Here is a 12,751-nt window from a genome sequence, read left to right on the forward strand (position 1 = left end):
TAAGGAATCAAAATAATGTATAAACGAATAAATAGGAGAAGGGAGAGCTTCATGAACGAGGGGCTGTGATTAATCGAAAGTCGTGCTGTTGAAGTCGGTAAATAAAGGCGTCAAATCTAAATGAATGAACGAATGAGTGACTGGAAGAAATGGATGAATGACTGGAAGGAAGTGAGGGAGGAAGGAAGGAAGGAAGGAGGGAAGGAGGGAAAGAAGGAAAAAGGAAGGAAGAAATAGTAGGCAGAGAGGGAGGGAGGACTCTTCCAGTTTGGGGTCCCTGGGTCCCCGCCAGCCGAAGGGAGTGGGTACCAGGGAGGCGTGGCTCTTGGCATGTCGTGTGCTTGTTACCTGCACTTTCTTGGCGGGAGGAGCTGGCTCAGGAGGACCCTTGCCTTGGAGCGCCACTGTCACACCCTGGCTGTGGGGGCCATTTCACTTCATTGCCCTCATTCTCAGTTTCCCCATCTGTAAACTCGGAATGGCGTCAGCTCCCCGCTTGGACGGATCGTGGGGCAGATGCTGTCCTGCGTGTTGGCAGTGCCCCGTCGGAAGGGCTCAGGCCCCGGGCCCTGCCGAAGGTTGTGGGAACTGGACGTGGGTCACCTGCGAGGGAGGCTTTTCCCGCCAGGGGGCAGCAGAGGGTCAGGGAGCAGGAGACCCTGGGGGCTGTGTGGGCCCCGCCCGCTGCGCTGTCCTGGGAGGGGCGCCACTCACATCCAGGGCCTGTGCAGGTGGCTTGGGAAGGGGGCCAGTAGGGGCCAGATCACCAGAAATCGTGTTCCCGCAACTTTCCGAAATGTGCCCGGGAGCCCACCAGCCCGGTCTTCTACGGGGTAGGCTGCCTTCCCTTCTCGAGTCAGGGGGTCCCGGGGCAGGTGCCTCTCAGCCCGGGGTTTGCAGAAGTGGTCCCAGGATCCCGGCCCCCTCGCCTTGGCATCCCCAGAGCCGGTTTCAAGGCCTTGCTGTCTTCTCGACTGTTTTCCGATGTACTCTCTGTATTTCGGCGGAAAGCGCGTTTGCACTGTGTGTTGTTGAACTTGTCCTCTCCCCTCCTGACCTGCCTTCCCCCGCCCCCCCCGCCCCCCCCGCCGGGGTTGGGGGCTGTTTGTACTGGCGCTTCCGACCCCAGGGACGCCCTGGTTCTGTGCAGTCTCCTTTCTCTGTACCGGACAGGATTTGTGCACTTGTGTGTTGTGTGCCTGTGTTTGTCTCTAAAAATGAGGACCAGAGGCCCTCTGGACTTCTCGATTCCTATCTGGGACATTAAAAAAAAAAACTGGATTCCTAACAAGTGCCCTGAACAGGAGGAGCCAGCTTGGCTGGACCCAGGATCCGTGGCTGGGAGAGCGGGGAGCGCAGGGGGGTCGGGTGCGGCTGGGGCTAGCGTTTTGCCTGGTGGGTGGGAGGTGCCATGTGTCTGGGCCACGTGAGCAGGGCCTCGTGGGCCTGAGGTGGCCCTGGGGCTTCAGGGCTCTGCACGCTTATTAACCCTGAAGACACCTGCTCAGAGAGGGTCTCCAGAGAGCCCCCCAAACAGCCCAGGTGTCATTGTGTGGACCAGAGTGGGGGTGGCAGGGGCTTGGGGCAGGAAGAGCCTGGGAGGGTCTTTTTGGAGAACCCTTGTGTGGTTTTAAAAGTCAACTGAGGGTCGAGAAGACTTAGAAAGTATTGGGGAGAAGTTGGGGGCCACGGCCATGTGCACAGAGGAAATAGGGAGGGACAGGAGAGCAAACCTCTCGGGGAGCCTTCTCCCCAGGTCCGAAGGGCTGTCGAGGGGGTCACGTGGATGGAAATGGGCTGATGGGAGAATGCCCCAGGGGGGAGGGTGGGTTGGGATTGGATGAGTTCTGTCTGTTTAGGAATGTTGAGGGCCTGAGGGTCATCGGGTCAGAGCTCTTAAGAGCTTGGGATCCAGCATTCTAAGGGTCTCCAGTTCTGAGATGCTGAGTTTCAGGACGGGGCTTGAGGGCTGTAGAAGCCGGGGGTGGAATTTCCACATGGCCCCCCATCTGGTTCTGTCCACGCTCGATCCATGAGGTCCAAGACGGGATCTCAGCACTCCTCTCTGATCAGGGCTTATCTCAAGTGTGTGTTTCTTCTTCTCACTCTTTGAAAAAAAGACAAATTTTGTCTGTTGACTTTGCATGCACCCCTTGCACAAATCCTTCCCCTGGTGACACCAGGAGCTACAAGTCTCCTTGGATTTCTGTACAACTCCCAACTCCCTCCTCAGGAAGCTTGGCCTCGGGGCTGGCCTTCCAGAGGGTGGAGGACGGAGGCTGGGCCTCTGGGGCAGATGGGCCAAGGGCTCCCCTGTGATCCTAATGTAAACGGTGTGGATAGCACATGACCTAGAGCAGGAGATCACCCATCATTCGACATGTCACCCATCTTTATTTCTTCCCTTCCGATTCCTGTTTATGAGCACACTTTTTTTTAATGGACATCTAATTTTTTAAATGAGCGTTCATTTTTTAAACCTAATTGCCATTCTTCACCACATACACTTCTTTTTTTTTTTACATCTTGCCTTTTCCACTTAATATTCCATCGTCAACATTTTTCTTTCTTCCATAGACTTCATCACGTCACTGGCTGCCTTGTGTCTCATTGAGAGGCTATGTCAATCATTCACCACATCAACCTGCTATTGTTACTATTGCTATGCATAATTCATCTTTTTTTTTTAATGTTACAAATTATGCCACAGCTAATGGCTTAGCACACCCACTTTTTTTTTTTCATTCTTACCAATTATTTTCCCACACCTAGAAATGATCATGGTATGTCAGTTTCATGGTATGTCAGTTTCTCCTGCTAGGCTGTGAGCCCCTTAAGGGCAAGAAGCTTGTTGAATTGATCTTTGTATCTCTAATGCCTGAAATGTTGTAGATGCTAAATGTTAGATGCGAGGATGGAAGGATGGATGAAGATGCGAGTGAGTGAGTGGTTGGTTGGCTGTTAGAGGAGAGGAGGGAAGGATGGGTGAATAAAAGGATTGGTGAATGAACAAATGAACTTCTTAGGGTTGAGTTTGTTGAATGAAAGGCCAGGAATTTTTGTATGGATATTGACTAATAGCAGAAGGCTTACAGCATTTTGTAACGTCCAGCGATGTATTAGCATTTTGTTACGATATTGCTAGCTTATCTCTGTTAAAAAGTGTTTTTCTGTCATTTTAACTTGCATCGCTTTGATTACTAATGACGGTTGAACATTTTCACATGTGTTTGTTAAAAAATTGCATTTTATCTTCTGTGAGCTGTTTGTCCAAGTCCACCGGGTCATGGCTTTGTGATGAGACTGTCAAGGATGGAACGAGTGTCCTCAGGACGTAGTGAGCCCTTCCTCACTGGAGGCATTCAAGGGGCAGGCCAGGCAGATACTCGATGAGGGTGGCTTTAAGGAGGTTCAATTAGTGGGAGTGGGGTTGGCCTAGATGACCCTTCATTTGACTTTAGGATTTTGCGTCTTCCTGGGAAATGGGCATATTCCCTCTGTCAGCCCAGCAGTATCTAAGGCCACATCCCCCTGGTGGGCTTGTGCATTCGTGGTTTATAAACTCTAGCCTCACCCTCTGTAACTCTTGTGGGGCAGGAATATCTCTTTGACCCTCCAGGCTCCAGAGAGCTGTGCTACCGTCTTGTAGAGTTCAGTGGTGGACTTCCCACCCGCCCCCTCCCCCATTTCACCTCGAGGAGGACAGGCCCCTGCACCTCCACTTGCCACCTCTCAGCGCAATCGGCTGAGGCGATCAGCTGCCGTTTACGTTCCCGGGGTCCTGTGAGCAGATGTCCCCTAGGCCTGCGTGTTGGTCTTTGGGGTTTAATTGATTAAGGGGACATGTCGGATCAGGTCTGATAATGAATCCTTCAGAAATGGGACAGTTCAATTCCGTGAGCCGAGGAGCAGAAGGGACCCCATGTTCTCCTCGGGCTTCCCCTCACGGCCCACCCCAAGGCTAGCCGGGGCTCAAAGGTCACCGTGGCCATTCGGGGAGGGCGCGTGACCCAAGGAGGGCTTGCCCCTGCGTTCCAGAACACGCTCTGCTCTCAGCCAAGGGCCGCACCTTCCCACCGACCCTCTACTATAGCACCGAGTGCTGTTTGCCTGTATTGGAATTTCTCACCCACGTGTTTGCCCCAGCATCGAAGCTCGGGAGGCCAGGGATGATTCCCAACATGATTTCGATCCATCCATCCATCCATGCATTTGGCCTACGTCTCCTGACCTGGCGCTTTGGTCTTTCCCTTTCCTGAAAGCAAACCTTTTCCCCTTGGGCAGGCTGTGTAGTGCCATGGGCTGTGGTTATGAAGTGAACGCCCTTATTTGTGGCTTCTCCCTCCGGGGTCACTGCTCTGAGCACGTCCCAGCTGGATGTCATCCGCCACCGTCACCCACACGGCTTCCTTCCCCGTGGCGCTTTCCCATGCATCACACACCGTGAGGGAACCAGGGCCGGGGTCCGAGAGCGGCCCCCCTCCCCCGCCCGTGAGCGGAGATGTCCCCCCCCCAGGCCACCCTGCCTGGTGCATGGTCCCTGTCATAAGCTTTGCCCTCAGCCTTTCAGCTTCCTCCCACCAGATGGCAGTGGTTGTAACTCATCCCTTCATTCTTTCATCCCTTCATTCGTTCACTCAGTCCACAAACGTTTGAAAAGATCCGCCGGTGCTATACTAGAGCTGGCTCACAGGACACATTCCAACCATCCCCTTTCCAAGGAAGAGATGAGCTGTTTGCCAGGGGCCATGTTTGTGTGTCAGTAACAAGGCGGGACCCTTGATTTAGCTCCCACCCCTAGACCCGAGTTCTGTTGAAAGTTTGGTAGCCCTCTCCAGCTTTGTTCCTCCCCAAACTAAGTTGATTGGTAATCAGCAAACTGTGTTTCTTGGTGCTCAGAAATCATAGCCCGTAGCCTCAAGAGGCCAGAATGAGAGCTGGAGGGTCTGAAACGAAAGGCTGATTCTGCCCGTGAGCAGGCTTTCAAGTCATTAGAACACCCTGATCTTGCACAAAGGGGAACTTAGAGTCATTCCTGTCCCTTTGAGATTTGCTAATTCTGGGCTCTATTTAGAGAAAATTGGGGAAGGTGATTGCTCGCTTGGATGGCAAGGATCGTGCCCCATGCGGGGTCTGCACAGAACAATCTTTTGGCACAACAGGGCATCCGAGGCACACAGCGCTTGGCGAACCCTGGATGCAGCCCCCAGCATCCATGCAGGTCCCAGGCCAGGCGGCATCCACCCCCCCCCCCCGCCCCCTGCCAACTCCAACTTAGCTCACTGCTACCTGCTTGGGACAAGGCGTAGATCTAGGGGCTCTACTGAGAATTCTGTAGTTGCTTTATCGCCTTGGACAGTGGGGGTGGTGGACAAAGCCAGGACCCTGGAGCTGGACAAACGTGCGGTTTAAACAGATGGCGACAGCTTGAGTCTGTCTCCTGGGGATACCATGGCACACCCACCTCGCAGGGCTGTTGTGAGGCTTGATGTAACTAGGATCTTGAACTGCGATTCTGAAAGGGTGTGCGCGTGCCCCCAGGGGTGGGTTGGGGGTGGGTTGACAGGCCAGGAGGGGCAGCCTGATTTGGGCAGGTTAGTGGGAAATCTTTTTGTCAAACATGCAGTGGGTATTGTGGGAACGAACGCTAAATTTGTATGGCGTTCGAAGGTTAGATGGTTGTAATTTGGGCAGGAACCTTCATGCTGGGTACTGACGACCCCTTTGGGCAATGCCCTGGACCCCCTGGGGTACGCGTTCACACCTGTCTCCGGAATCGGAATCGGTTGGAAGGCCCCATCTGTGTCTTGCCTACCGCTGTGTCTGGCCTGTGGGCGGCACTTATACTCCACGAGAGACCCCTCCCAGCAGTGTCCTCCCCCCAAAATATTAGGCACCAACTGTCAAAGACACTGTACCTCTCCCCACTAATGTCCCCTCGCCCCATTCACAACATTTGGGCTCACATGTCAGCAGCCTGGGTGCCTAACACAGTGCCAGGCCAGTGGTAGGGGTCACCTTCCATTTCTGTTGAAAGGATGGATAGGTAGATGGTCAAATAACAAAATTGTAACCCAGTGCAAGCGACGGTTGTTTATAACCTTTACTAAGAGATTGTATTTTGTTCCTAATTAACCTGTTAACAGTTGTTGTATCTCACGGACTTTTGTATGATGTGTGTTGTTCGAAAACCAGGACTCTTGCCTCTGGCGTCACTTGATGGAACTTTCGCTGTGTGATTAACGAGTCAGTGTTTTGTGTTAGAAATGAGAATCTGGGGGGCGCTTAACTAACTGTGTGGTGTTGGGCAAGTCACTCCTCCTTCCTCTCTGACCCTCGGTCTCCTTTTCTCTAAGCCGTGGGTCACCAGAAAGCTTATTACCTCACAGGGTTGTTGTGAGGGCCCAGGGCTGCTAATGAAATGCTGGCTGTCACTGAGAATGGTCGTGTGTTGGGGGCTGTCTGGAAGGGAACAGGGAAGCCTTTCCTAGTTCCAAGTGAATAAAAAGTCAGCCTTGATCTTATGCTAAGATTGGATTTCCAACAGTCAGTGGGATGTGTAAGGCAGAGGCCCAGCAGTTTGCAAGCGTGTAGCGATGTGGGCCCAGGGTAAATATTGGTTTGGTTCATGAGTGATGGCTCTTTCCCTTCCTCGGAGCCTGCCTTCCTCTCCCCTCGCCTCCTGAGCTGCTGCTTGTCGCGTGCAGGGTGGCTGCTCTGGGTTTGCCCTACCTGTCGCTGCCTGGTCCGTGGAGGGGCTTCTGCAGACGTCTGTGGGTGCCCCGGGGTGTTTCTTAGGGAGGAAGGCGGGGGGACAGTTTCGAGAGAGCCCGAGCAGGTTCCTGGGTAACATCTTTAGGGACTAAAACACTTTCTTCTGCCTTTTAAGGGAGAGGCCCGTGCTCCTAATTTCCTCCACCCCCTTCCTTCTTTCCCTGACTGTAAGGTAAATAAATTGAGTCTTCAGCCCCCTCCATGGGCCTGGAACCAAACTTGGGGCTGTTCCACGCCCACGAGCTCCCTGCTTGATTGGCGTGTGGGCCCATTTTACAGATGAGCAAGTTGAGAATCGGGGACCGCGGAGCGTCAGGGCCAGGACTGAACAGTCTTCCATGAAAAGCCGTGGGGCACTCTTTCCACTTGGCCAGACAAGCCCTCCCGGTTACCGTGGCCAGCCTCTGTCAGCCCAAATGTGCCCCAGTGTGTCTCTGTCCCCATCACGTGCCTGGCAGTGCTCCCGTGGAGGCCACGCTCTCCAGAGCTCTGCCCTGCTCTGGAGGAAGTCCCAGGAGGCACCCCTGCAGGGGTCATTTTGGATCGGGGGTCTCCACGTGACCATGGAATTCCTTTCCTGGCCCTTGTCTCACGTGTGTGGGACATCAGTGTTCTGCTAGAACATCCCAGATTCCATCCCAGGTGGGCTTGAGCTGGGGATCTTGTTGAGTCCCTCCCTCCCGGCCCCTCCCTCTGTGGAAGCCTCACCACCCTCCTGGTTTGGCCTCTGCCTTTCACAGCTTCAGTGGGCTCTGTCTGCACCACGGCCACCCCATGTCCTTGAGAACTTGTCCGAAGCTCCCGAGGGGCGGGCCCCACTGTAGGGACAGGTTGGTAGGGTCCTCCTCTCCGTAGACTGTGGGTCTGTGTGTAGGTGTCTGCTCCCTGATGGACCTCGGTCCTGTGTGACCCAGGGGGAGGGACTTTCTCAGGTGCCTGGTGTTTTCAGGGCCTTGTCCTCTTGAGGGGGGCAGGCCTGGGTCCCTGCCTCTGGAGGGCAGGTAAGAAGTCGAAGCTCAGTGAGGTCGTGTCTAAGCAGCTCTTAGACTCCCTCCCTGACCCTGAGACCTACGCTTCTCTGACCCTACACCCCCTCCCTGACCCTGAGACCTACGCTTCTCTGACCCTACACCCCCTCCCTGACCCTGAGACCTACGCTTCTCTGACCCTACACCCCCTCCCTGACCCTGAGACCTACGCTTCTCTGACCCTGCCTAACAGCCCTGCTGTCTACACTAGTAGGTGCGTAATAGGCGCTCGCTGACTGGTAAGGCAGGGTTTTAGTGGATGTGAAAAGCTGAATTGACTGTTGGCTGATGTACACGTTGAATCTGCATGCGTTTCTGTAAGAGAAGAAGGTGTGTTTTCTTGGCAAAGACTCTTCAGGGCAAAGCCTGAGGGTCTTTGTCTGCGCTGGGGGCTCACCCCAGGGGGCGGCCGCCGGACGGACCCTCCTGATGGAAATAGCTGTCTTCTGAACATTGTTGGAAATATTTATGTCTAGAATAAAACTTTATTTGGGCTAAAATGTACTCCTATGTGTAGTGGTCCAAGTGATTTTTTTTTTTTTTTATTAAGTATAGTCGATTTACAATATTGTGTTAATTTCTTCTGTACAGCAAAGTGACTCACGTGTACATATATATGTTCTTTTTCATATTCTTTTCCATTATGGTTTATCACAGGATATTGACCATAGTTCCCTGTGCTGTACGGTGGGTGGTCCAAGCGATTTTGATGACGTGGCATTCGGCAGTTCCCAAGTGGGAGGTGTCCTGGCCCCGCCCATGCCCTCTCTGGGCCTCGGGAGCCCTCGCCTTGGGGAGGGGAGGTCTTTTACCTGAAAAGTCTTTGTCTGTCCTCACCATTGGTGACAATCAGCATTAACCTGTAAGGCACATGCCCAGTCTGGGATGCAGCCCTGGTCAGCCAGCAAATGAGGTGGGGATCGGACCCCAGACCTTGATTCCTTTCTCCTCCTCTCGCCCTCCTCTCCACCCCCTCAAGCTGAGGGGCGGGACACTTACCCATTTGAGTTCTGGTTCTGGCATCACCATTTGCCAGCTTAGTGGCCTTGGGAGGGTTACTTGGACCACCCCGAGCCTTGGTTTTCACCCCTGTAGAATGGGTACATAATGACAGTGTCCGCTCTGGGGTTGCTGGCTCAGTGCCTTGCTGCACTCCATATATACTGGCTCTGAGATCAAGGTCTGGGGCTCGAAGCCACCTAAGCACCTTTACGTGTGTGTGGCCTGGATGAGTTTGCTCACCTGTAATCCGGAAATAGTCACATCTACCTGGCGTGGTTACTGTTGGATTCAATGAGATTGTTCATGTGAAAATAAATGCTTCGTTACCCGGCCTCCCAGTTGGGGCTGGCCACAGCACCCTGCAGCCTGTGGGCCCTGGTCGCGGAAGCCCTGGGCTTTCTGGAACTGCCAAAAGGGGGCTGCAGGGTGGAGTGGAGGGCGTCAGGGGAGCACCCGGCCAGCTTTGGAGGGCAGCGAGGGAAGGAAGGGTTTGCTTTTCAGTACAGAGATGTAGCAGCTTCAGAGGGGACGGGATTGAGGTCCAAGTGCGCAGGATCAGGGAGAAGTTTTAGAAAGAGGAGGAAGCTGGTAGTTTAGAGAACACCCAAGTTTAATTGGCAACGGGTTGCACAGGAGAGCTGGCGTGGGTTTTAGCAAGGCCTAGCATCCTAGATTTGGGTTAGTGAGTGGAGGACCATCAGAGGTTCCTGGTGCAGGGGGGTGTGATGCTTCTGGAACTCTCTCCGGGAGGAGGAGACCAGGTGTGGGGTGCCAGAGTTGAGGGGCAGCAGGTAGAGGGCATGGGCTAGTGGCTGGGTGCTCACCTCGCCCCCATGGCTGCTGGGGGCCAGGGCCCTCTCCCCGTGTGGTCCAGGCCCCTGAGCGACCCGTCTCCTAACCCTCTCTCTGCTCCTTGCCTCCAACGTGCCTGTGTGCATGAGAACTCGTGTCCGCCAGTGAGCCCAGGAGCGGGTGGCCTTCATCAGCACCTGTGTCTCTCTCAGCCTCCACAGCCACGGGGATACCTGCACGCGTTCCCGTGGGACAGGCCGGACCCAAAGACTCTGGACCCGGGCCACTCCCCTGCATGGAGGGGCGCGTCCACCCCGCCTCCCCACCCTCTGACTGATGGACTTCACTGATTTGAGTGTCAGACACGCGGGCTGGACCCCTCCCCACCCCTCATGAACCCTGAGACTTGGGGGAGCGCCGAGCCTCGCTGTCTGCATCTGTGAAATGGGATCGGACGCCTACCTCACAGGGCTGTTGTGAGGGGCATGTGACGCGGTCGCAAAGTGCCCTCCCGGGGGCTTGGCACACCCTGTTGTGTCTCAATAAATGTGTTTCTTGCCTTAACAAAAACAGTGATGGATGTGCTACTAATCTGAGGAGGGGTGAACGTCGGGATGCTATCTGGCTGGGGGCTTCTCCTCCTCTCGGGCCCGTCTGATGGGAGGGGCAGGGGAGCCAGCTCCAGTCCCAGGAAGCCACCTGTCCCCTGCCCACTGGATACTCAAGGGTGATGGGATGACCAGAAGCAGAGCTGGCCTGGGGGGATCCTGAGGTGGATGCACGTTTGGATGAACTAACCTGGGCAGGTCCCCCTTCTTCTAATGGTTTTAGGAAGCCAGGCTTCTTTCCAGAAAGGAATACAGACAGGAGGTGGAGGAAGTCCGCGCTGGTCCCTGGAGCCCCGGAGGGGCCGCCCCCAGAGCCGCGACTCTTCCCGCCCCCGCCCCGCTCCTCACATATTCCCAGGGCCCTGGTGGGGGCCTGGTAGAGCAGTCATCTTGCTTAAACTAAAGGGGAGCGGACGGCCGAGCTGTTCCGCTCCAGCCTGGCTGCGACCTGGGGCCAACACTCATTCCACATGTTGGCTACTGAGCAGGCCCTGAGGGACCGCAGAGGTAGAGCCCAAGATGCAGCCCCTGCCCCACTGGCCGGGTGCCGCCCAGCTCAAGGAAGCTCAGGCCGTTGGCCAGCAGTGTGTGGCTGGGGCCGAATGGGGACAGAGGGGAGCAAGGGCAAGGGAGCTTCGGACTTGAGTCCATGAGGAGTCCTGGGGTCAGCGCACCTGGCTTTGCCGGAGCAGATGAGCTGGACACGCAACCAGTGGGAGAGAGAGGCTGACCGCTGCCACTGCCACCGTCAATGCCATGGTCAACGCCAAAGCCGTGACAACCACCACCACTATGGCCACCTCCTCCTCTTTCTTTTTCCACCTTCCTCCTTCTCCCTCCCCCCTTCCTCCCTCCTCCCCTCCCCTCCCCACAGGGAGGTGCCTCAAGGGAACTACAGGCAAGTCCAGCCATGACTGCACGGGGCTGAGCATGGCTCCTTTGCAGAAAGAAAGAACCACCTCGGGGGACCGTGGGCACATCTCAGCCAAGGAGACCTGAGCCCAGTCCCTGATCAAGATGGAGACACGGATGGTGCTGAGTGAGGGTCCAGGCCGCACTGAGATGAGAAGAAGACAGCCTCCAAGTGTGCTCAGCTGGATGAGTCCATGGCCAGCCAGGGGGCAGCCGAGAGTCCGGGAGAGTCCTGCATGCGGTGGGCCCCCAGCCTCTGATGAAGCCTGTGTGTCCAAATGAAAGTTCCCTTGATGTTCCAGAGCGGAGACCCCAGCTCCAGCCTCTGATGAAGCTCAGATGCCCACGATGAGGGGCCCCACTGATGTTCCAGAACTGAGACTCCAGCTCTGGCCTCCAGTGAACCTTGAGCCTCCAGAATGAGGGCCCCCTTGATATTTCAGAACTGAGACCCCAGCTCCAGCCTCTGATGAAGCTCAGACGTGCAGAACTGCTGAGAAAGCCTCAAGGCCATGGGCTTGCCTGGGCACGACTGGGTGTGGCCAAGGTTTGACTTGACGGGAGGTGGCAGAGGAGACTCTGCTCTCCACGCATGGCCTGCAGCTCTCTTCACTAGCGACACTGGAGGTACTGAAGCCCGCAGGAAGCTGGGTTCCAGATACATAAGGAGAGACGTGGAGCAGGGGCTGCTGGCCGGAGGAAGCGTGTTAGGAAGAGCCTGACAGCGGAAGTCATGGATTGCGGGCAGGGCCCTGCTGACGGAGCCTGCCCGTGAGTGCGTATCTCGGCAGCAAAATGCCGTTTTATGCCTTTTAGTTGTGCCGGACTCACGGCTGGCTGCACACCAGACTTGACCCACGGGGCTGCCAAGTTGGCTGGACCCTGGAATGTAACCCAAGCTCGTTTCTGCGGCTTAGCTCCTCTCCCAGGGGAAGGTGCTAAACACCCACTCGCCAGCCCGGCATGAAGCCACACCTCGGGGCTGGTCAGATCTGATTGCCTCTTTCCAGCAACGGAAGTTCACTGAGGTTGGGACTGAGACGGGGCCAGGCCATCGCGATGGGTGGTGCAGATGGCATGGACGGCAAAGGAGGCCCCCCAGTACACAGGGACACGATGGCAGCTTCCCAGATGCAGCTGCATTCTGGGCTGGGACCCTGCCCCGAGCACCTTGAAGGTCACTGTGGCCCTTCAGACATTGGGTTGACACCAGACTGTCCACTAAACTGGAGAGAGATGGCAACGAATGAAATAAGGCTGAAAACATCGCCTTGTTCAGAAACCGTAAGAACGTCGTGGGTTGACACAGTTGAAGTGATGAAAAGTGTCAACATTGGGAGGAGAGAACGCTGAGCGTGAGCCTGGATGTGCTGACTTTGAAATCTTTAGACTGGGAGGTTCTGAGGATCTGATATCATCATTTATGCCATTCAGACATAGCTACAATAATATATCCCAGAAACGGACTTATTTTCTGCAGTTGGAGTCTGCAGGAAAAGGGAGCAGCTAGCAAGCGTTCCTGAAAAACACATCCTAACGATGCCAACATCATTTTGGTGATATTTCCTGGAAATTCATTCGAATTTGAAACTATGCACACAAAAACTTCTTTTATGAGTAACTGGAACTCGAGAC

At 55.1% G+C, this 12,751-nt stretch overlaps 1 pseudogene across 1 annotated transcript in view; it reads left to right on the plus strand.

Annotated features, from left to right (window-relative positions):
• Nucleotides 1-9,933, plus strand: part of LOC149750361 (uncharacterized) — a 31,425-nt pseudogene extending 21,492 nt beyond the window's left edge. The window contains exon 7 of the transcript XR_016391830.1: nt 9,809-9,933. The product of XR_016391830.1 is annotated as an uncharacterized LOC149750361 (transcript). The remainder of the gene's footprint in view (nt 1-9,808) is intronic.
• Nucleotides 9,934-12,751: the final 2,818 nt, after the last annotated feature.

Source organism: Delphinapterus leucas, chromosome 2 (genome assembly GCF_059928025.1).
Source record: "Delphinapterus leucas isolate spDelLeu-1000000601 "Yukka" chromosome 2, BTC_Dleu_Yukka2, whole genome shotgun sequence".
NCBI classification, from domain to species: domain Eukaryota; kingdom Metazoa; phylum Chordata; class Mammalia; order Artiodactyla; family Monodontidae; genus Delphinapterus; species Delphinapterus leucas.